At 40.8% G+C, this 22364-nt stretch overlaps 1 protein-coding gene across 2 annotated transcripts in view; it reads left to right on the plus strand.

Annotated features, from left to right (window-relative positions):
* Positions 1 to 22364, plus strand: part of ARL15 (ADP ribosylation factor like GTPase 15) — a 395820-nt gene that overhangs the window by 51867 nt on the left and 321589 nt on the right. The gene's annotated exons all lie outside the window — the stretch shown is intronic.

Genomic DNA, 22364 nt, shown 5'->3' on the forward strand with positions numbered 1-22364 from the left:
GACCCTGAGATCGTGACCTGAGCCATAACCAAGAGTCAGATGCATAAAGGATTGAGTCACCAGGTGCCCCACCAGACACTGTTGTAATGAATCACACAAAGTCCCTGGCTTCATGCGGCTTACATTCTAGTTGGGGGAAACCCACAGTTAGCAATGAGTAAATGCAAAGAATATAATTTGGCGATAAAAGCTATGATAATTATAAGGCAGTGAGAAAAAGAGTACATAAGGCATGGGAGTCATGAAAGAAATTCTCTGTTAATAAGAAATGTGAAGATGCAGGAGTCAGCCATGTAGCCATCAAGGAAGCATGTTATTTAATCTGTGTCTGTTTCCTCATCCATAAAATGGAAAGAATAGCACACCTACCTCCACAGGAGTGTTTTGGGGATTAGGAGATTCTATCCACGCAAAATACTTCATATGACATCCTCCCTGTGGTAGCTTCTGTCTCCCCTCTGCCTCACCCCTACTTCTGTCAGTATGTCTTCCACTTCTCAAACTCAGCAGGGCCAGTGAGTACTTGGTGAAAATTAATAGAAAAGATGTATCAGGAGTTTGACTTTAAGAAGGTGTAAGAAATGAAAGTAATTATAGGAGTTGATTGAAAGGCAGAATTGGTAGCCTTCGATGCTTTCTAAATGTTTTAGTGTTTTTTTTATTTAAAAGATTTTATTTATTTATTTGACAGACAGAGATCACAAGTAGGCAGAGAGGCAGGCAGAGAAAGAGAGAGAGGAGGAAGCAGGCTCTCCGCGGAGCAGACAGCCTGATGCAGGGCTCGATCCCAGGACCCTGGGATCATGACCTGAGCTGAAGGCAGAGGCTTTAACCCGCTGAGCCACCCAGGTGCCCCTGTTTTAGTGTTTTTGATATGAAACATTTAACTATCTTTCTTGAAGCAGTATCAGTAATCTTAATGTCTTATACATCCAAAAAAATTTCACATGAGCGTGAGATTGTTCAGAACATAAACATTCATGTGTGTGTGGGTACGTGCGTGTGCACACGTGTGTTTCCCCTTTAAAAGGGGAGATTGGAAGTGTTCTGGCCATTAGACTCCGTTCTCAAGGTTTCTTGAGTACTTCTACTTCCTCTTACTCTGTGTTCCCACCATCTCTTCCCTGTAATTAGGGTTCATATTTTGTCTCAGGATGGAAACACTTCAAAATGAAAAATATTAAATCATTTTGAAAACTATGCATTGTTTCTCACATTGCCTATGTGCTCTAAGAAAAAGGAGTTATAGCTTGGCTGGTTTTTCTTGATTGGGAGAGAAACTGTTAAGAAATTCTTAACAGTTTTAATAAGTCAGAATGTCCTGAGAATTAAATAATTACACAGTTAGAATCTGGACTGAGTATGAAGGAGGGAAGATTTTTACCTGGACTTGGGGACTAGCAAACTATGTGGAACCAGGACCATTTCTTTGGACTGCGGTTTCTTGCTGGGCTGTGAAGAGACAAACAAAGATCTAGATGATCTCTGGGTTCCATCAGTGCGACGATGGAGGCTTATAACCAGATCCCATTTGTTTTCATGACTCCTGCAGCCCTGGCAAGCAGGTCAGCGGTGCAGAGGGTCCCAGGGCAGCTGGGCATGTGCTCTGGGTGTTACCAATGGGTGTTGCTTGGACCCTGGTAGTGGGAAGCTGTTGATGACCAGGGGTAGGAGGTCATCTGTAGGATTTTCAAATGAGCAAGTTAACCTTCTGAGAGAGGAGGTATCCATGTTTATTAGGAAATGTTGAAATGAGTTGAAATGTTGAAATGACTGGCAAACTGCGAAGTGCTGAAAAGCAGAGGTACCGGGGGTTTTCTTTCAAGACCAGTCTTAATCCGTAAACTCTCTAGTTTCATTTCACTGCGGTTGTTAGAGTTTGAACAGGTTTTTTAGTACACCTGCATATTGGACCTGTGGAGATTCTGGGTTGGAGGAGGTGGTTTCTGGGAGCGAAGACACATAGTATCAAGAGAATGTAGGAAATGGTGAGCTAGAGGTATGGGGTCGGGGTGGGGTGCGGGGAGAGAGGGAACTGGGCACTGAGGCCTGAGGCTAAAGACTGGCTTCTGGGGGAGGCTGCTGATGGAACAGGTATGTGTTCTGGCAGCCTGGTGAAAGCCACTGGAAAGCTCACTCCTGAGAGCAACATCCTAAGCAAAGGCACACAGCAGGGGGGATTTTGTAGGACATTGCTAGTAGAGATCAAGGGAACATGGAGTCAAGAAATATTTAAGAGGTGAAAATGATGTAAAGTGTGTGAAAATGAGAATGTTAAGCAGGATTTCCTGATTCTGGCTTGATGACAGACGGTGGTTGTGAGGTGCTACGAACTTAAATGCAGAAAACACAAGGAGGGATGTGTTTGGGGAAGGTTGGTCCTGGGCATGTCAAGTTTTTGAAGTATCTAGGGGAAGTCATTGTAGATGTGTGTAGTGAATGTGTGCAATGAGAACCTGAGGTTTGGAGGAGAGGTCAAGGCTAGAGTAAGAGACTGGGGGAACTTACAAGGTCATGGTTAAATGTAGGAAGTGGGTGAGTTTGCTGGAGGGAGTGTTTAGATGAGCAGAGACTCAGAAGAGACTTTTGGACCAGTAATAATCGGGGATCATGAAAAAGATGGGAAAGGAGTGGCCAGGGAATTAAGAGATTGTACATAATGGCTTGGAAGAAATGGAGATCTGTTTTAAGAAACAGGGAGTCGCTTCAGCGTGGAAATGCAGAAGAGCGTCCAGTAAGATAAGGAGTGAAAATGTTCAGGCTGTTGGAGTTGGCAGTACGGAGGTGGATCAGAAATGATCTTTTCCTCTAGAGTTCCCCGAGACCCTCCATGTTTGATGGCATAGCCATAGAGTAACACTTGCTCCTCACCATCAGCTCTCCATCCCCATCCTTTTGACAAGTGTGCCCCAGTGTTTCCTGGGCTCACTTCCAAAGCCAGGAACCTTGCCTCCAACCTGTAAGCCCCGTCATCTTTTCTTTTCTCTGTCACATTATTAACTGTCATTGCTCCACTCACAGCAACCCCTGCTGCTGTTAGGTTTTTCTTTTGTTTCATTTGACTTGATGTACGTTTGCCTCTGATTTGAGCTCTTTGTTTTCATAGTTGCCTAACCTGACAACATGAGCCCCTTGAGTCATGTATTGATACTAGCAATATAAAGGCGTTCTCTCCACACCAAAATTGTTACAGATGGGTTATTTCTCTCATCATCTCACTTAGTCCATTTTTCTGATAGTTCAAAGGAACTTACGGTTTAGTTTAAAAAAAAAAAAAAGGAAAAGACTAATGCTGTCTGTTTCTAAACACATTCAGTGTTGGGTTTTCTTGACTTTTTTTTGCTTTTTTTCTCTTTTTTTTTTCTTTCTTTCCTCCTCTTTGTGTTTGGGAGTTTCAAAATAGGGTTGGGCAGAGGAAATGGGACAGTGACGTTTTGTTTTCTGGTTTGCAGTTGTTGAGTTTAGCAGACGGTGTTCACAGGGTGTGAATTGCAGGATGTAGTTCTGGGGTCCTCCCTACCAGCAGACCCCACATCAGGGTTATTCTGGGAAATCTTATCCAAAGCTGACTATAAAATACAGGACTGAACTTTGTCAAAAGGCTAAACAGGAAACAGATATAAATAACTATTCAATCTTAATTCACTCCTAGCTACTTTCTCACACATCTTTTATAATATATTTTAAAAAACCATTTCCTCTTTTAAAACAAAACCTTTTTAATTTTTAAATATCTAAGTCTTTTTTGATGGGAAATGCTTTACTTTAATGTTTGTCCAATGATACCCTCCCTTTAGCGGGGGGGGGGGGATATAAACATTTAATCACTTAACAACCACAATATAAAAATTTTTGAGAACACAAAAACACAAAAATAACTTTCATTTGAATTATCTTCTAGGTTTTGTTGATGTGCATTTATATGATCTTGGAATGCTAATAAGGAGCTATAGAGCTTTAACAGATTTAGCAGACAGTCTATTAGGTTTAAAACTGCATTTCTCGGGCGCCTGGGTGGCTCAATGGGTTAAGCCGCTGCCTTTGGCTCAGGTCATGATCTCAGGGTCCTGGGATCGAGTCCCGCATCGGGCTCTCTGCTCAGCAGGGAGCGTGCTTCCTCCTCTCTCTCTCTCTCTGCCTGCCTCTCTGCCTACTTGTGATGTCTCTCTGTCAAATAAATAAATAAAATCTTTAAAAAAAAAAAAAAACCTGCATTTCTCAACTTTCGTTATGCACCGTCCCTCCCCAAGAGCCTCTTGAGACATCTTTTCACCTCCCTCCCCTCCCAGTGGCATCTTAATTCCACACAAGGTCGTGTATATGGATTGTATGTATATCTGCTCTACACATAAGATTTTTTTTTTTCTTCCCAAGAACCTGTTTTACCCCCCATGTGGGCATTATTACTCTGTTGAAAATGTGTGACTTAAACCACAGAGAAAACATGTTTCAGTGCTGAGGCCTTTTGGTTATATCTAAACCGCATGTAAGTTGCTTGAATCCATTTATAAGACCAATATTACTGAAAGGTTTTCTTTCACGACTGTCCTCTCCTTTCTCAGACACAGATTTCCTCTCGCTTCCAGAATGGCAAGAATTTGACTAATCGATGATAGGACGACCTCGATTTTTAACCCAGAGAGCCTTTGTAGGGTGATTGTTCTAGCTTTTATCTAGCTTTTATCAATGGTTTTCAACATTGACTGGCTTATATCAGATATATTCTATATACAAGGTACATGCTAGGCTTGACCGTAAAGATGTTAAAAGGTATTTAATACCTGCCTGATTCCAGAACCCTGTGACCTTATTGAACAAAATGAACACAGCCAAGGGAAATGATCAGAGTTTGAATAGTAGTGAAGGAGCCCTGGGAATAGGTGGTTGCCAAATGAGAATTAGTAGAAAGGTAAGGGGTGTGGTTCTTCAGAGAAGGATGAGATGTTCTAGGCAGAGTGGTCCATGAGCTCTTAACTGAAGAAGAGAGCTGGGCTGGAGGGGCTGTTGGGTGGAATCATGATTAGGAGGCAGCACAGGGGAATCCAGAAGAGCATATTACCAAAATATGTCCACAGACTTGTCTGTCTGAGTATCTCCAGTATCTGTATGAGTATCTCTAGTATCTGCAAAACTTATTTTTCCACATCAGCCAAGTATTTTCCATGAAGTTGGTTGTAAGTCATTCAAGTGGTGCCACATCTCTCTCTCTGGGTCCGCTGGTTGTGTAGTACCCAGAGGACTCTGGTAGCCACTCTGAACTCAGGGATTCAGGCAAAAGAATTTGAACATTAGGCTGTATTCCTTGGGGGAGCCTGATGCTTTAAGAGGATTCTTAAGGCCATGGTGTGTAGAACAACTGGAGTGGGAAGGGACCGGGAGCCAGGAGGCCAGTGAGAAAACAATTGCCAAGCAAGAGGTGGCAAGCACCTGAAGTGGATGGTAACTGGATGAAAGAAAACTGACCTGAATTTGGCAGTGGGGGCAGGGCTGGAGACAAAGGGATTCTATTTTAAAAACCCTAATGAGGTTCAGATGGCCAGCCTTGTTCATTGTGTGTGAGTAAGGGAGGTGAAGAAGTGGAAAGGGAGATTTCCGCATTGTGGCTTGGTGACACCAGTGGTGATTGGGTGCTGTAGATGGAGATGAATACAGGAGGGGGAACATGGTTGAGGGGGGCGAGTTTTGCACATACTGAGCTGTGTGTGGGTGTGTGCAGTAGACAGTGTATGGTGAGAGTCAGGCTTGTGGGTAGAGGTTGTGGCTAGAGCCAGAGATCAGGGAGTGACAGTGTCAAGGCCATGGTTAAATATCAGAAGTGGATGAGCTCCCTGGAGAGCAGGTGATTCTGGGACCAGTAATCTAGGAAAGGGGAGGCAGGGTTGAAAGGACAGGCTGGATCCTAGATCAGCAATGGCTGAAGTTCTAGAAATAGGTAACTGGATGAATGATACGGTTATTAGCTATTACTTACAACTCTTCAATCAGAAATGTGCTGAGGTTACTTGATTCAACATCTGTTCAACACCCAGGATCAATATCTGATTGGCCAGCCGGCCCGGTGACTTACAAAATTTCAAGGAGGGAATGGTCTGTTCATCTCTCCAAGGTGTTCTGGATAATTACCTGTTTATATCTGTCTCAGGGTTTTTAGTTCCAGAGACTGGTTTCCTGTCCTACTGCACATGTAGAAGCAGTGTCTACCTAGCATGCTGTCTGTCCTGCTGGCACTTGAGAATTTGTTAGACGTGTGAATGCGTGATTGGATGAATGGTCAGGGTCCTATGGATCACGCAAATCCAGAAAATGGAGACTGAGGAAGACAACTTTGGGATTTGAGGATTTGTAGATCATTAATGACCTTTAAGGAGGCCGGTTTCAGATTAAAGAACAGAACTCACAATAAGGGGAAGTACGGTTTGTGAAGTTTATCTGGAGAAAGTATTCTAATTTGGCAGTGAAAAAGAGCAGGATTAAGAGAAGATAGTTTTGTTAGTTTCAAAACAGGGAGTGAAGATCTTTGTAGATCTTATATACCTGTTAAATTTGAGTGTAAAAGGACACTTGGTTCAGGAAATGTTCCCTCAAAGAATCCAGCAACTTTCTAGGATACACCTAATGTCTCTGTGACATTGTTATGATTTAAGAGATTAAGACTTTGCGGTCTATCAATTCTACTTCCCCTGGGTAGAGATAGAAAAGTAAACTGACAAAGGTGTGTGATATTGATAATCCATTTGATCTGTTTTAAATACCACATGAATTAGATACAGGGTTATCAAAAAAGGTCTTGCTGTAGAATTAACAGAATCGTTATAAATGGACTGTAGAAATCCAGACCCTCTCCTCTTTCTTGGTCAGGACCCAGGAGGCTTTGAGAACTTGCCTGGGCTGCAGGATAGCCATACGGCAACATCAGTATCTAAAGTCCAGATTGCCATGCTCTGTTCTGTTGTCAAGAGACAAAGGTGTTAGAAGATCCCTTGTGTCTTTGAACTGATTTTAAAATCCAGGATTTTGTCTATTTGATGTTTCTTTGCTCATTCAGTCTCAAGAAGTTTAAAGATTCTTTTTCATTTAGTCTAACTTCTGCCTGATTCCAAAAGGCAAGAAAGTTATGTCTGTCTGTTTGACCACAATCTGTTCTGGAGGTTGATTGGCTGCTCGTTACGTGTCCTGAATGACTCTTTTCCTTTGAATATCATCAAACATGCTTAAAGATTTTTTTGAAACCTTATTTGAGAGAGACTGAGTAAAGGGATGGAACACTATCTTCAAGTGTATTTATAGAAGGATAGCAGGCGGGAAGATAGAAGTTGATGGAAGGCAGCCTCAAACATAATTACAGCTAGGCAAAAGGCAATTTCTCTACCCTTGAGTTCAATCTGGCATCATACAGAAAATTTATTTGGAATCATTATTATTATATTGGAGTATATTATTTGTTCATTTTAGAAATGTAGTGCTTCGTAAATTAATACTGAGATTGGTAGCATTTACTGAAATCTCATTTTTTGTTTCAAAATTGGAAAATTTCTAAAATACTGAAACTGCCATAATGCTGTAACCATTGGTTAACCTGATATTTTTATGGTTACCTTTTTCTTTGTTTAATTGTGTGGGATTAAGGAAATCATTAATGGGGGGAAATGATGGGGAGGGACAGTGCTGAACGGAGGCAGATAGTGCCCACCCTGAACTCAGTTCGCAAAGACTGGCAGGAGGGTGTTCGGATCAAATCACATTTCTGATTTAAAAGCCCTTTATTCTATACAACAGGAAGTGATGGTATTGCTGCCAGTGTAGATTATTTCTTATCTTGACCTTTATTGTGTTTGATTTTTGTGATCCCAACTTTTTTTTTTTTTTTTTTTAAACGTTTGGGTGTCGACTGGAGAGAATTCCTTTCCCTGTTGCAGGGAGTGGTATTAAAACACACTGATTTTGTTCAGTAGTTCTGTTTCATGCTTCCGTACAGATAAAGACCCTTTCTTTCTGTTTGGTTGTGATAGTGTTGAGTTTGGGTATGTCTTGCTCTGATGATATTTGACATAAAAAACTTCATAAAAATTCATGAAACTACTCATGACACAGGTCCACAAAGTACATAGGTGTCTGTTTCTATGCAGGCCAGTCTTGTTTCCCATATGAACAGCGTGCAGGTAGGTGGGTAAGTATTTTCCTTTTGTCCAGTTTTTTTGTGAATTATTTTATTTTATTTTATTTATTTATTTTTTAAAAGATTTTATTTATTTATTTGACAGAGATCACAAGTAGGCAGAGAGGCAGGCAGAGAGAGAGAGAGAGGAGGAAGCAGGCTCCCTGCAGAGCAGAGAGCCCAATGTGGGGCTCAATCCCAGGACCCTGGGATCATGACCTGAGCTGAAGGCAGAGGCTTTAAACCCACTGAGCCACCCAGGTGCCCCAGTTTTTTGTGAATTAGATATGAGTGGCATCTAGAGTTCTTTCCCTTCTAAGGATAATATTTAGGGAATTGTTATGGAGAGATGAATTTGTATTGCTTGAAGGGAACTTTCAAACCATTTATCCCCCCCCCTTAAAGATTTTATTTATTTGTCAGAGAGAAAGCACACAAGCAGGGGGAACAGCAGGCAGAGGGAGAAGCAGGCTCCCTGCTGAGTAAGGAGCCCCATGTGGGACTTGATTCCAAGACCCTGGGATCATGACCTGAGCCGAAGGCAGGTGCTTAACCAACTGAGCCATCCAGGCATCTCCCAGACCGTTTATTCCTGTTGTCATTTGGTGGAGACTAAGGCCTGGAGAGGGAAGATGACTTGTCCAAGCTCTGAAAGTGAGAGCATTGTACCGAACTTCCCGGAGATCTGCTTTTTGACCATTACTTGAGCTCCAACCCACACTTGTCAGTCCTCACTTCCTGTCTCTTCAAAAACATGGGGCCCAAAGGCCTGTAACATAGTTTGCTTCACCCTTGATCCACATATTTTTTACTGTTTCTCAGAATTTGCCACCAGCATTTGAGAGGATTTCACACAAAACTTCAGCTCTCTGGCTTCTTGGAAAAATGAGTATTGGGAGGTTGGGCAAGGTTGGGTCTCCATTCATGAGTGAGTGCTGCCCCCTTTGGATGGGACTGGTACCTTCTGCTTCCTCATTTGGTCCTCAGTGATCACTTTGTTGCCCCTCTTTGTTTGGGTGACTCTGCAGGTATTTGAATTTGAAACCTCCCCTAGTTCTAACGGGATCTGGTTTCTGATTATTTCCTGCCTGGCCTGGGTTCCAGTGTGTATTATATCCCCTTTGAAATTTTGTGTCTGTGCATAGAGGCATTCTTTTTCCTCTCTCTGTTGCCACAGTGGCCCACCCACTGTACTTCCAGAGCCTAGAGCATAGTCAGTGATCGACAAATGCTTAGAACCATAGACCATAGAACAAAGGACCTTAGATTTTTCTGTAAATGAGCCAGATACTAAATATTTTAGTTTTTGCAGGCTACCTGGTCTCTTGCAATCCTTCAACGCTTATGTTGGGGTGTGGAAGCAACCAGACAAAACAAAACAAAGGGAAAAAAAAAGGATATTTTTTTATTGGGCTTGGGGTCCAATAAAACTTTATTTATAAAAATAGCAAGCCAGATCTGGCCTAGGGACTAGAGTTGAGTGACCACTGCCATGGAATTTTAGTATTATAAGAAAACGTTAACACTTTCAGTTACCACGTATTTTTCTATTTATACTGCATACTGTTGTCAAGCCTTTACAGTATCCCCCATTTTTATGAATCTCAATTGCTGCCTACGCTAGCAAGAATTTGTGGACAACCGTCTCTCTGCCGGTGAGGAGAATAAGGAAGGATGGATAATTTCAGCTTCTTAGCTGCAATACATATTAGTATTAAATGTAATATTAATATTAACTTGATGTTAATATTAAGTCTAGATTAAACTGCATATTTTCAGAAATTCTGTGACACCCATTTTCTCAAGACACTACCAGGACAATTTAATGGTACTAATGGTTTTAAAGATGTGAGTTGTCCTGTTGTCTCCTTGGCCTGCCCCCTGCTTTTTTTTGAAATCTTTCTGAACCTTTCCCTGAGCAGGTAATAGCCTACCATTGTTAATACTTGGCCTGTTCTTAAAAGGATTAGAAGTACTAAAAATATCTCTGCAGCCATGTTTGAAGGAGGATGTTTTTCACAGTATTTTCATACTGTGAGGGGTACTCAGATTTCTGAGTTCATAAAACTATATATCTAGACGTGTGGATCTAGAGCTTCATTTATGTAGTCATTGTATTGAAGAGGTATAGGCAGCTTGTTCCCCCTCTGGGAGGATCACAGTCTTAACATTATTGGAAAGTCCTGAGGAGAATGTATTAGAATTCTTGATTACAAATTGATCTGAGAAACAGGTAACCGTAGCTTCAGGCATTTCTGGGTTCAGAGGCACAGTCATGAGAGGTGACTTGCTTTACCTCCCTTTTCAGCTCTGCTTTTACTTGGTGTTGACTCCCATCTTCCAGCAGGGCCTCCTCTCCTGGTGACAAGATGGCTACCAGAAGCTCTGCATTTGCGCTCTGGACTCCACACAATCTCTTCCAAGAAAACACTTGTTCCTAATAGGTCCAGCAAAAATCCTGTGCTAGATTCTCATTTCCTTTGATTGTTCTGGCTTAGGTTGTGTTCAACCATGAGCCAGCTAATGTGACACAAGGTATGGGAATGTGATTGGCCAGGCCTGCTTCTGTGCCCATCTCTGGAGCTGAAGATGGGCTCATCTTTACCCAAACCATAGGGACGTGGTGGGGGAAGTGGTGTTGTGCATAACAAATCAAGGTATAGAAGGCCTTTCTTAATGTAGGATTGCAAAAATTTCCCCTATATATTCCCCAAATACTTGTTACTGTTATTAAAATTATTTTATCATTTAGCCCTTTAATTTATCTGGATTTAACAAGTCATTTAGAACTCAATTTTCTGTGGTATTTCCCCAGTTAGATTGTGTGTTCCTTAAGAGCAGATCTTTTAAATCTTCTTCCATCTGCCTTTCTAACATACAATAGGGATTCAGGTAGTTCAGTAATTCCTGAATTCAGGTAATTCAGTAAATGTTTCAACTCAATAGAATTTTAGAATTGAAAGATATCTGTTACTTCCCTGATAAGTACCATTTCAAGCCCAACAGCTTTAATATGCAGATAAGGAAGCCAAATCTTTGAAAGGACTCTTGACTTGCTCAAGGACTAGGTCTCATTAATGCAAGTGTTGGGACTTACACTCAGTTCTAGTTTTTGTGACAACACGACTGAAGCCTGTTCATGAATTGATTGATTAAAGAACCAAATAATACATTCTTTTCTAAGGTCCAAGATGCCTTTGGTAAGAAGCCAAAAATAATAAAAAGTCCTCTGTTTCCTAAGTTTGGATTTCTAGAGACCTATTTTATCATTGGCTGAAACTCAGCAGATCAGTTGGTCAAAGTATGGGTGGGAAGTCTAAGACCCAAATGACAGATGAGTTGGATACAGTTGTCTAAGCATGCCCCGAGGAGGATCTGTGCAGATGGAGAAGCGAGGAAGGAAAGGGAGAAGGGGGTAGGAATCAGAAGCTGCCTTCTCATTGAGATTTGGAAGGTGTTGGCACTCTGTGCTACACGGCTGATGGTAGAGGACTCTGTCCTCGTGTGGTGGTGGAGTCCTGAGGAGGACGCCATACTCCTTTCTTTGGCCACCTTCTGTACTGTAAAACCTGGAGGCTTGAAGTGGGGGCATGGTGACACGGCACACCCCTCCACCCTCCTGCAGGGACCGCCTGGCTGGGTGTTCTGAACCTGTCACAGCCATCAGGGTTTGCAGTGTCCTTGAGAATGCAGCACATGCCACAGTATGCAGAACGGACAGAGGTTAAGGAGCCCCAGCTACCACAAAAGGAAGTCCTCCTGTTGTGGACCCTGAGCCCGAACATTTTCTTGAGAGATTTATCCCCACCCCCACAACCTTTGGGGCTTGGTAGAGGACTGATAGAAAGATGAGAGGTGGGGGACTGGAAATTCATATTTGAGGAACGTATCTTTGGCTGTTAGCCTGTTTGGTTTTAGGAAATGGTGTACATCCAATAACAGAACGCAGTTCAAGATAATAGTTGAGGTAATTCAGTTTCACCTTTCAGAATACATGTTATAGAAAAGGGTTACAGGAAAGAATATAAGGTCCAGGCAAAAGACAGTTCTGTTTGTAAGTGCTGGGTTGCAAAAGTTGTGTGTGTGTGCTTGCGTGAGTGCGTGCACTCGTGTATATCGGAATGAGGCCAAGTTGGTAATGTACTAAAGAAGGCAGCAGATTATATAATACGATTATCCTGCCATTTGGGAGATAATTCTTTGAGAAGCATACTTAAAAAATCATGTAATTCTGGGTATCTTTTCATGTGTCTGTTGGTAGTTTGTATGCCATCTTTTTTTTTTTTTAAGATATTTTTTATTTATTTGACAGAGAGGTCACAAGTAGGCAGAGAGACAGGCAGAGAGAGAGGGGGAAGCAGGCTCCCTGCTGAGCAGAGAGCCCGAAGCGGGGCTCAATCCCAGGACCCTGGGATCATTACCCGAGCCGAAGGCAGAGGCTTTAACCCACTGAGTCACCCAGGTGCCCCTGTATGCCATCTTTAGAAAAATGTCTGTTAGGTCCTCTGCCCATTTTCAATTTTTTTTTTCTTTGTTTGGTGTTGAGTTGAAGTTCTTTATATATTTTGGATTTTAACCCTTACTGGGTATATCATTTGCAAATATATTCTCCCATTCAGTAGGTTACCTTTTTGTTGGTTTCCTGCACTGTGCAAAAGCTTTTTATTTTGGTATAGTCCCAAAAGCTTTGGTTTTGTTTCCCTTGCCAGAGGAGACATTTGTAGAAAAATGTTTCTACAACTAATGTCAAGTAAATGACTGCCTATATCTCCTTCTAGGGGTTTTGTGGTTTCAGTTCTCACATTTAGGTCTTTAGTCCATTTTGAGTCTATGTTTATGGTGAAAGGCAATGGTCCCATTTCATTCTTTTGCGTGTAACTGGTCTAGCTTTCCCAGCACCAGTTTGGTAGAGACTCTCTTTTCCCCATTGGATATTCTTGCCTCCTTTGTTGTAGATTAATTGACCATATAAGCATGGGTTTACTTCGGACTCTACTCTGTTCATTGATCTGTGTGTCTGCCATACTGCCTTTATGATGAAAGCTTTGTGGTACATCTTGAAATTTGGGATTGAGATACCTCCAGCTTTGTTCTGTTTTCTCAAGACAGCTTTGACTAGTCCTTACCTTTTGTGATTTTTTAAAAATTTAGTGTTTTAGTTCTGTGAAAAATACTGGTATTTTGATGGGGGATTGCATTAAATCTGCAGATTGCTTTGGGGAGTGTGGACATTTTTAGTGATGTTCAACATTACTGATGAACAGGGGAATGCAAATCAAAACCACAGTGGGCTATCACTTCATACTAGTAAGAATGGCTAAAATTAAAACCACAAGAAATAACAAGTGTTGTCAAGGCTATGGAGAAAAAGGAACCCTTGTGCACTGTTGGTGGGAATGTAAATTGGAGCAGCCACTGTGGGAAACTAATACAGAGGCTCCTCAGAAAATTAAAAGAACTATCATATGACCCATTAATTCCACTATTGGGTACTTACCCAAAGAAAATGAACATAGTAATTCAAAAAGACCTATGTACCCCATGTTTATCACAGCATTATTTAGAAGAACCAAGATCTGGAAGCAACCCAAATAACCATCAGTAGATAAAGATGTGCTGTGTATATACATAAAGGAATATTACTCAGCAATAAAAAATGCAGTCTTGCCATTTGTAACATAAGTGGACCCTAGAAGGTATAATGCTAAGTGAAATAAGTCAGAGAAAGACAAATACGTATAATTTCATTTACATGTAGAATTTGAGAAACGAAGCAAAGACAAAACAGTCTCTTGAATAGAGAAGAAACTGGTTGTTGGGAGGGGATAAGTGGGGGGAAGAATGAAGTCGATAAAGGAAACCAAGAGTACACTTTATCACTGAGTAATGTATAGAATTGTTGAATCATTATACACTTAAAATTAACATAACACTGTGATAATTATATCTCAATTAAAAAATGAGTCTGGAGAGGGCTGGTTGGAGGGTCAGGAATTTAAAAAAAAAAAAAAAGACCTTGGAAAAAACCAACCTGTGATGTAAGTGTAATTATCTTCATTCTATACATGAAGAAATAAAGCCAAGTAAAATACATTTAGAAAGAGTGTCTAAATATCTAGAGTGGTTCATTTTTTGGATTCTGAATAATTAGGTTTTTTTTAAATTAATAAAACCATTGAATGAATTATATATATTATCATATATATAAATAAAAGATTTTATATATTTGACAGAGATCACAAGTAGGCAGAGAGGCAGGCAGAGAGAGAGGAGGAAGCAGGCGCCCTGCTGAGCAGAGGGCCCGATGTGGGGCTCCATCCCAGGACCTTGGGATCATGGCCTGAGCTGAAGGCAGAGGCTTTAACCCACTGAGCCACCCAGATGCCCCTGAATGAATTATATTTAGATTGCCAGATATTGTTGCAGTTTTGCAGGCTTATTGTTAAAAAATTTTTTATTGAAGTATAATTAACATGAAATGTTATATTAGTTTCACGTGTACAACTTAGTGATTCAACAATTCTGTACATTACTCAGTGTTCACCATGATAAGTGTAGTCACCATACAGTGTTACTACAATATTACTGACTGTACTCCTATGCTATAGTCTTTATCTGCATGACTTATTTTATGACTGGAATTTTGTACCTCTTAATCCCCTTTATTTCTCCCATCCCCCCCACCTGCGTCTCCTCTGACAACCACCAGTTTGTTCTCTGAATTTAAGAGACTGTTTTGGTTTGCTCTTTTTTTAGACTCAACATATAAGTGAAATCATGGCATTTGTCTTTCTCTTACTTACTTCACTTAGCATAATGCCCTCTAGTACATCCATGTTTGTTGCAAATGGCAAGATTACTTTTTTCTTATGGAACAGTAATACTGTACTGTATGTATTAACCAAATTTTCGTCTATGAATAGACGCTTGGGTTCCTTCCGTATCTTGGCTATTATCCATGCTGTGATAAACATGGGGGAACATGTATCTTTCCAAACTAGTGTGTTTGTGTTCTTTGAGTAAATACCCAGCAGTGGCATTACTGGATAATATGGTAGTTCTATTTTTAATTTTTTGAGGAATCTCCATACTGTTTTTCAATGGCTGCACCATTTACATTAACCGCAACAGTGCATGAGAGTTCCCCATTCTCCACATTCACACTAACACTTGTTATTTTTTGTCATTTTGATACTAGCCATTCCAACTGGTATGAGGTAATCTCATTGTGGTTTTGATTTGCATTTTTTAAAATATTTTATTTATTTATTTGAGAGAGAGACAGAGAGAGAGAGCATGAGCGAGGAGAAGGTCAGAGAGAGAAGCAGACTCTGCATGGAGCTGGGAGCCCGATGCGGGACTCGATCCCGGGAATCCAGGATCATGACCTGAGCCGAAGGCAGTCGTCCAACCAACTGAGCCACCCAGGCGTCCCTGATTTGCATTTCTTACAGCCTTATTCTGAATAGAATAATTAAGGATTGGGAGGCTTTTGAGTATCATTGATAGTATTAAGTATGACCAATAATTCAAAGTTTGAAGGCTCTGTTACTACTGATGGAACTGGGTAGTTTCTAACTAGTTCCGAAAGACCAGTGTCTACCTGTTTAGCCTGATAATTCTTAATTGTGTTATTATAATCTTTGTTAAGTTTTCCGAGAGAAACACTGTAACTTCCTATAAGGTCTACCTTAAAGTGCTACCCCAGATAGCCTGCAGTAGAGAAAAGACCATAACAGCTTTCTGAACCTGTAAGAAGTCCAGTAAAATGTTAAATGACTATAGACAACATTGACGAAACTGATTACAGTTAACATGGATAAAATAAAATATGCCTTTACAAAACACTTCAAAACTGGCATTTATTATAAGTGTAGGGTTTTAAGAGTGGTAACTAATAATTGATGAAATTTTGAATATTAAGAAAAAATGAACTTTAGTAATATTGCTTTGAATTGTAGGGTGAAGTCTTAATGTGAAAAATCTTAAAATTTTAACAATTCCAGGGGAACTAAATGTTCCTTATTAGCATTTTTATTTTAGGAATACAAGTTGTATTTTTTTTTTTTAACATTTTATTTGACAGAGATCACAAGTAGGCAGAGAGGCTGGCAGAGAGAGAGAGAGAGGGGGAAGCAGGGATGTGGGGCTCGATCCCAGGACCCTGGGATCACGACCCGAGCTGAAGGCAGAGGCTTTAACCCACTGAGCCACCCAGGTGCCCCGTGGAATACAAGTTGTAAACAAAGGATATAAGGAGGGATTTAAGAACACTTTGACAAAACAGAGTGGTTGGGTAATGTAAAAAAAAAAGAAAAGAAAGAAAAGATAATCAAAGGGAGAGACTGGGAAAGGTAGAAGTTGGGCTGTATTTAGACAAATACACAGAAGGGTCACAGTATTTTATAGGAGCAGGACGACTCCCATTGATAAAAGACAATAGGCAGTTTTTCCACTCTGATTCCAGAGAACAGCATTTTTCTCTATCCCCTTTGCGAAATCAAAACCCATAGGATTTTAAAGTTACTATTCTGTTCTCCTTCTCCTCCTTCCTTGAAAATGTTAGTTGTTACAAAAACTATGAAGGTCTTATTTGTGTACACTACATGTGTCTAGAATCCATCCCAGGTGGATCTCATTCAGTGATATTTGGGGGCAGATGTGATCCAGAGATCTGTCATTCCTAAACACTGTCTGTGGGTGGGAGCCACTAGAGTGAACTCAAAACTCCGTATTCTATCTAACTAGTACTTGGAGTGGACTTCGAATCATGACTGGGATCCCCTTTGTGAAGGGCAGTCTTTGACATGTTCTTTTATCACACAGATGTTGTCTGAGTGTCTGTTCCGTGCCTGGCGTGATGCTAGGCATTAGGGCTTTGACCAAACTAGAGAGTTTCTAGTCTAGTTGGCAGAGAGAGAGGGGTGTGGTGGTCTTGGCAAACTCCCAAACAAATAGTTAAAGTACAGTGTTCCACATGTTGTGAAAAGGATATGGATAAGGTTTTTGGAGCATGGATGAGGTGGGGATTTTTGATGCAGTATAATTTTTCAACAGAGCCGCCCACCCCCATTCTTGATACATGTGCTTTTGGAAAACACTTATTTTTGGATTTAAAGGAAATGAAAAATTTGATAATTTGATGCCATCTTTTGAGAGAAAAGAGATGCTTGAATGTTGCAAGGTAGTAAGAATCGTGGGTGCTATATCTGTTACAGTTACATTCTCTCCAATGTATAGGGGCTTAACCAAGTTAGGTTATTTCTGTAAACAGAATTGGAGGTGAATAGTCTAGGGAGGGGTGCTCATCTGGTGGCCACCATCATCATCATCATCATCATCTTCTTCTTTTTTTTTTTTAAGATTTTATTTATTTATTTGACAGACAGAGATCACAAGTAGGCAGAGAGGCAGGCAGAGAGAGGAGGAAGCAGGCTCCCTGCTGAGCAGAGAGCCCAATGTGGGGCTCGATCCTAGGACCCTGGGATCATGACCTGAGCCGAAGGCAGAGGCTTTAACCCACTGAGCCACCCAGGCACCCCTGGCCACCATCTTCCAAGAGCCAGCCTCCTATCTTGTTGCTTCATCTACAGAGCGTGGTGTAAACCTCTGTGTACAAAATGGCTACTTGAGCACAGTCCATTTTGCCCATGTTTTCAGACAGTGGGTAGGAAGAAGGGCAAAGAATAGTGTGTCCCCTTCCTTTAAGGAAGCAAACTAGAGTTTCATCTCAGCTTTGCTTCTCATGTTTCAGAAGTTTGTCACATGATCATACTTAACTACAGGGGAGATTGGGAAATACAGAGTTTTCCCCACAGGGCCGAGCACTCCGATCTCTCACTCAGGAAGGAGAGGGAGCCCTTGACAATCTCTGCCAGAGGGACAGATGCCCTATGCCCCACGGAAATCAAGGACTTCAAGAAACTATTTTTCTCGGGTAATTGTTTACTCACATAAGTCATCTTAACATGTGGCTCACCGTAGCGGCATACACATTTAGGGTAGAAAAGAGAAGTTTTCAGCTGATACTTACCAATATTTTACTGTAGGAGGGATATTTGAACTGTACTTTATACGTGCCATTTATTTTAATCATAAAGTTTTATGTCTGGTGATGGAGCAAGTTGCTTCTAGGTAGGATATGAAAGAAATTCTCAGAAAAAGATGCCATTAATAAAAGTCTTTTCCCTTGCTACTGTCTCAGGATAATGGTTTCTTACCTAGTAACAGTTGTGTATCTAGTGCTCAGTCTTCATATGTTATAAAGTGACCACTGAGGGTGCTGTAGGATGGAATGGAGGGCCTCTGTTCTCGGGAGTCAAAAGACCAGGAATTGAGTTATGATTCAACTGCTTACTAACCTCATCTTAGAAGACTCACCTATGGCCTACTTTCCCATCTATAAAAGCACCACAGTATTTTACTTCAGGATTGTTGCATAGATTAGATTAACATTTGCATTTTAAAATTTTGTCTGTCCTTTGTCAGACACACACATCAAGACCAAAACCTTTGCCACTTATATTCAGTCGATCTTGGGTCCAGTGTACTTATCTCTAAGAATACCTTTTTGGCTCACGAAATGTGTTGATTGCAGTATTCCTTATTATAGTAACATGATTTGTTTTATTTGAGGGCGATTTGGAAAACACTTGCCATTTAACCTTTACTCAGGGTTTTTCTTGTTTTTTTTTTTGTTTTGTTTTTTTGAAGTGACAGTTGATCTATGAAGTTGGCTTAATGTCAAGGTCAATTTCTTGAGTCAGAACTGGTGAAGAAAATAACCTTAAGATTACTGTTAAGATAACCACTTATTCTAGTGGCCCGTGTTCCTGAAAAATATTCTTTGGTGGCGTAACATGGGAAGAATGGGGCATCCTTTGTGTCTTGAATTCATGTGTTACAGGCTGCTTTTAGAAGTCAGGAAGGGGACACTCACAGTCAGCTTCCTTAATGTTCTAACAGCTTCTGGATTCTTTGTTACTGTTTTTGTTGTTTGTTTGAAGGCCAGGTTTGGGGTAATATCTGAGGCTCAGTATTTGGGGCTGGCCGTGCTGGGCACTGGGGAAGTAGACACGTAAGTTGTTCATGGGCATAAAGGGTTGCCCATCCCCAAACTGGGGCTTACTCTTGGCTGAAAGATGAGTGACCACATTGCTCCATATTTTTTGATTCCTATTTTGGTTTTCCACTTTGTTAAACTTAAGAGTGAGGTAACCATATCCACAGGAGGGATGTCGGAGAGTCAAGTGGAGAGAATGGCTAGTTGCTTGCCTTTCATTCTTCAAATGTTCTTCCACACCTCTAAAGATACTGTTATTAATGTCCTCTGGTGTTCCTGTGTTTATCTGGTTTTTTGTTTGTTTGTTTGTTTGTTTTACCCTGAAAATTTAGACCAATTTGGACTTTATTTTGGAGTAATATGAAAGCAGGCCTGCAACTTGACCTGCTTTCCCCATTTGGTTAGTCATTGCTCAGTCCCATTTGCTGAATAATCCACGTGTTCCCACTGTTTCAGATGCGAAGTTAACCACAGGTGGAACAGGGGCTATTCCTGCTTAAAAAAAAAAAAAAAAAATGTGTTTTTGAAGCCTCAGTGTATTTCAGGTATCTTACAGAAGATCCCCTCCAATTACTATTATTTTTTTGCTTATTTATTGATCTAATGTGCCATCAGTATACTGCTTTAATTTTGATAATTATATGTTTTAATATTGTAGGGTACTTCTAGGCTGCTAGAGAAAGTAGACCATGGAAAAGGAGGCAAACAACAAATTTCTTTACGAGCAAGTGACACAGAAGTTGCACACATCACTTCCACTCACACAACTAGCGTTGTGTGGCCGCATTGGACAGAAAAAGAGGCTGGAAACTGCTCCATAGTTGAGGAGCCATGAACCCAGCTAAATCCTATTAGTAAGGAGAATGCTAGGGTTCAGCATGCTCTGGTGGGCACTTTTCAGTTCGAGGACTTCCTGAAAGTCTGGTGAAGTCAAGTTACACTTGCAGCAAACACAAACACTTGTGACTTGTGACAAACAAGTTACACTTGTTTGTTGCAGCTCTCCCAACATGCTAGCCACGACTGGTGTGATTCAGGATCTCACTTCTCCAGGATGGGTTTGGTGGTGGTGATGTGTGTGTGTATATGTGTATCAGAGTGGTCTGTGTAGTAAGTCAGGGAAAACTAGTTAGGTGTGTGGTAAGCCTTCAGGGAAAACTAGTTAGCAATGGCCCTGCTTTTTTGACCCCAGTCTTAGTATTTCCGCCTCCGAGTGCTTTTCGTCTGTGCTTAGGAAAGTGCTTCAAACGGAGGAGACCTTCCATAATTTTTGCTGCCTTTGTACTGGGGGGGTGACAGAATTTTCTGTACTTCTCACAAATACCACTCTTGACCAAGGTAATCTGTGTCAACCACCAGGGTCCTTTCATTGGTCCCCCAGCCTTAGCTTTAGTTTTGATGAATTCTTTGTTTCCTGACCCTTCTCCTTTTTTGCTATTTTTGGAGGCTTTTTGGTTATTTTCACATAGAGCACATTTGTAAGCCTGTCTTACTTGACTGTCCTACTTTGTGAGTCTTTATTCTTATTTTGGCATAGTTTCATGTAATTTCCATGTTTTAAATTTTTCCATCTTTGAGATATAATTGACATATAACATTGGTTATAAGTTTAAGTTCTTGATACACCTATGGATATAGGAAGTGATTAATGTGGTTAACATATCTGTGCCCTCACATGATTCCTTTAACACTTTGCAGTATATAATACTGCATTGTTAGACCCTGTTTTTTTTTTTTTTTTTTAAGATTTATTTACTTATTTTAGAGCTCGTGAGATGGGAGGGGCAGAGGGAGAGGCAGATTCTCAAGCAGACTCTGAACTGAGCTCAAAACCTGATGTAGGGCTCCATTCCACAACCCTTGAGAACATGACCTGAGCTGAAACCAAAAGTCACAGGCTTAACTGACTGAGCCACCCAGGTATTCCTAGGCCATGTTTTTAAAAAGTAATGCTGGCATGCCAAAACTTGTAAGAGACATTCTTAGATCTCAGATTCAGAGGTTAAGAAGTAATTTCAAAAGTAATAAGAATGTGTCTTACCGTGATAATTGGTGACAACTGAGAAATGTTTAGTGAAGATTATTTTCCTTTATCTCTTATTCCTTTTTCCACCTGACATATTGGGAGCACCAGTGTTTATATCCTAGTGAACTCCAGACCAATGATAAGGAAGCGTTATAAACAAGCAATTTCTCATATAACTTGAACAAAGTTGGGGAAGGATTGAAAATTGAATCGTGGTTCATCTGTTGACCACTCAACCTTTTTATTGAAGTAAAACTGACATATACTAGTTTCAGATACACAACACAATGATTTGATACTTGTATATATTTAATTATTTTAAAAGATTTTCTTATTTGGGGGCACCTGCGTGGCTTAGTGGGTTAAGCCTCTGCCTTTGGCCCTGGTCATGATCTCGGGGTCCTAGAATGGAGCCCCACATCGGGCTCTCTGCTCGGGGTGGGGAGCCTGCTTCCTCTTCTCTCTCTGCCTGCTGCTCTGCCTCCTTGTGATCTCTCTCTCTCTGTCAAATAAATAAATAAATCTAAGGAAAAAAAAAGACTTTTTATTTGTTTATTTGTCAGAGAGAGCAGGAGCACAGAGAACTGCAGGCAGAACAGGTAGAGCGAGAAGCAGGCTCCCTGCTGAGCAAGGAGCCCCACGTGGGACTCGATCCCAGAACCTCAGGACCTGAGTTGAAGGCAGATGCTTAACCAACTGAGGCACCCAGGCGTCCCTATATTTAATTTTTTTAGACTTGCCCTGCCTGTGCTCAAAAGAGACAACATTTAAATGTGAGGCAATTTTAGTTGACTAATGGAGAAGGTTGTAATTCTTTGAGCACAGATAAGATTTTAGAGAAACAAGACAAATGGCTAAAAAGTTGTTGGAGTAGGTTTTTAAAGAATGGTATAGGGGATGAGAGTTTAATTACTTGAAGAAAAGGGGTTTTTCCCATGGCCAGTATCCTACTCAATGGTGAAAAAATGCAAGCTTTCCCTCTAAGTCAGGAATAAGACCAGGGTGTCCACTCTTAACTGCTTTTATTTAATATTGTACTGAAAGTCCTAGCCACAGCAGTCAGACAACATAAAAATAAGGCATCCATATTGGTAAGGAAGAAGAAAAACTCTTATTTGCAG

This window comes from Mustela erminea, chromosome 3 (genome assembly GCF_009829155.1).
Source record: "Mustela erminea isolate mMusErm1 chromosome 3, mMusErm1.Pri, whole genome shotgun sequence".
NCBI classification, from domain to species: domain Eukaryota; kingdom Metazoa; phylum Chordata; class Mammalia; order Carnivora; family Mustelidae; genus Mustela; species Mustela erminea.